We start from the raw sequence: 3162 nt of genomic DNA, 5'->3' as shown, positions 1-3162 counted from the left end.
ATACATATAAATCATTATATGCTATATATATATATATATATATATATATATATATAATTGCATAAAGTATCAGGTGCGGGCAAACCTCCGCCCCGTCCAAATCCGGCCGCGATGCAAAATATGCTGTCTCCGCGATGCAAAATAAATGCTTTAACATGTAATTTTGGGCCCGCGAGAGTCGACTGCTTCTACCATTCTGGCCCGCAACCATTGAATCTGGCCCGCCACCTACACTCTCTGCACGTAAGCATAAGATATTCCTCACACCTCTGGTCAGTCCCATCAAGTCAGCAAAGCAGGGTTTCTTAGCCTTATGTATGGAGGTGGTGGTGGTGACGGCAGTGTTGGTGTTGTGGTGGTGTGGTGTTGGTGATAGTTAATTGAGATGGTGAGTGGTGGTGGTGACGCGGTGTAAGGTTTGGTGGTGGTTGTGTGGTGGGTGGTGATAGTAGAGTAGTAGTATGGTGGCGCCCTATCCCTGCAGTTTATGCGAGTTTGAGCCTCACACTCTACTCGCATAAGGGTTCATAGTTCTCTGGCTAACACAGGGCATACGCCCGCTATGCGCCATGCTTGTTTGTAGGTGGGTTAACCCTGTCCTTCCCTCCTTTTTCTTAACATTTTTACGCCAGCGCTGAACAGATGGGAAGGTGAAAAATTTTTCCTCGTGTTCTTGCTATTGCTAATTCTATTAGTTTTTTTATATCCATTCAACAAGAACACCGATTTAATGAAAATACCGTCATTTTTTGCTAATGATAATAGGATATCTTTTTTATGATGAACATCTCATCTGGCAATTCTATAGAGCAAAGAAAGCTAACAGGCGCCTCAGCTCGGCCAACGTTCTCACCGCACTTTGATCTTCGAAATAGACTGATAGAGTGCCGCCGGGGCAAGGAGGTGTCATTACACTCATTCCACGCGCCTTAGTACAACTCAGCTGTCCAGCTCTTATTTCATCAGTCTGACACAATGAGAGAAAAATTGACGGAGAACATCGAGTCTTCAAGCCTGATTGACAGAGGAATATTTTTCATTGAGAGATTTGACCGGCACAGTGCCTATATGTTTGAAACTGTGGCTGTGATAAAATTGTTCCACTTTCGCCCGCCACTGGGAAACGAACACGGGACATCCCATTTGCTCCATGTCGTCACCCAGAGGAAGGACACCATCCATACAAAACTTGCAAAGAACCTGAAAAGCAACTCCCTCCTCTGCAAGCAAACTAACAGAGGCTGACAATGTGACACGGTGCCAGTTATGAGGTCCTCGCCGTCTCCTTGCGTTGGGGTTGTTGTAGTCGTGGGTGTGTGTGTGTCAAAATGAAAGCCATTCTCTCAATGGGATTAATCAAAAGTGTCTCATTGCTTGTGGTGGATTGTGTCTTCCAGAGAAAACGTCTGCCCTTCGAGAGTGTGAGTCTTTCATCACGCACTGTTCGGCGTCGCATCGAGATGTCCAAATGATTAGTTTTATATGTTATTCACGAAAATAAAGTATGTATTGTATGCTGGGAATTTCACTTGACCTGTGGCCCGCTACCTTATCATAATAATCTCATCTGGCCCACGGCATGAAAAGGTTGCCCGACTCTGTATATATACTGTACATGTGTGTGTGTGTGCGTATGCATATACACAATCACACACACCGGCAGACCACTCGGTTCCTGCCCCGCCGCCCCCGAGCCAGCCTCACTGCTTCTCCTTGCGTCGAGCGCCGTTGTTGTCCGAGGCGGAGGCAGCCCTCTTGATTGTCTCTTTTGTCTGGGACTGATGGCCTCAAGTGGCCTTCGAGCAGCCTTCGCGGGAGGGAAAAATCCGCCATCATCCTTACGACACCGGGAAGTTTTTCTTGCAGTAATCCTTGGCCAGGAGATAAAGGAGAAGGAAAACCTGGGGTTTATACCGGCGTGGTTCAGATGATGTCACTCCTTACACGTTGCATATATATATGAATATATATATATATATATATATATATATGATAATATAATATATACGTATATAAAATATATAATATATATATATCTATAATAAATAATATAAATACATATATTTAGTATGTATATATACACACAGCACACACACAAATATAATTATATATATATATAAATATATATATATATGTGTGTGTGTGTGTGTGTGTGTAAACTATAAATGTATATAATATATAATAATATATATTATATATATATATATCTTGAATAGTAATATATATATACATATATGTATGTTGTATGTAGTATATGCACACATATATATATGCATATACACACACACACAAACACGCCACACCCACACACACACACACACACAATCACATATATATAATATATATATAATATATATATCTAAATATATATTTATATATATATATAAATATATAATATATATAATATATAATTGTGTGTGTGTGTGTGTGTGTTGAGTTGTGTGTGTTTCAATTCCCACACACAATAAATCAAGGGTGATGGTGAAACACGGTAGCTAAAAACATTAACAATAATTATAACTCAAAAATATATATAACATTAATACAAGGGGGCACGATATATACACGCAAAGGTGACTAAGCCAATCGCAAAGCTAACGAGATCTAAGCTATAAGTATAACGAGAACACTAAGAAAACACCGACAATGCACAGTATATGAATTAAGTCACTAAGGCTCTAGAACACAAATCTACCTGGAATCTTTGAGGAGGCGAAGAGAGAGGAAGTCCTCTCGACTCGAAGGCTGAACGAATTCTGTCTGAATATAATAATGACCTAATTTGAAGCGAGATCCTGGGTCACTTGGAGGGGCAGCAATGACCTCTTTTCATTGGGCAGAATCTTGCTCGGCTCGGCTTGTGATTGGCTGACGGGGAATGTGGGCAGGATTCGTAGCCACGCCTTCCAAGCGACTCCAAGTGGGCATTAAGTGTTGGTCCTGGAATTAGGAGATGTCGTATTTGATATTAATTATGATTATTTCGTAATTCCTTTCATTTATAGGATTATATCTATTCGTATACAATTAAGACCTTGATAATGGTGTATATCTATATCTATCTTTATATATCTGTATCATATTGTATATCTATAAATATATATATATATATATAAATATATATATATATATCTATATATATGTTGTATTAATGCATATGTG

The sequence above is a fragment of the Penaeus japonicus genome, unplaced genomic scaffold (genome assembly GCF_977035675.1).
Source record: "Penaeus japonicus unplaced genomic scaffold, GWHDUDI00000001_assembly GWHDUDI00000030, whole genome shotgun sequence".
NCBI lineage: Eukaryota > Metazoa > Arthropoda > Malacostraca > Decapoda > Penaeidae > Penaeus > Penaeus japonicus.
Note: the sequence above shows the minus strand (reverse complement) of the source record.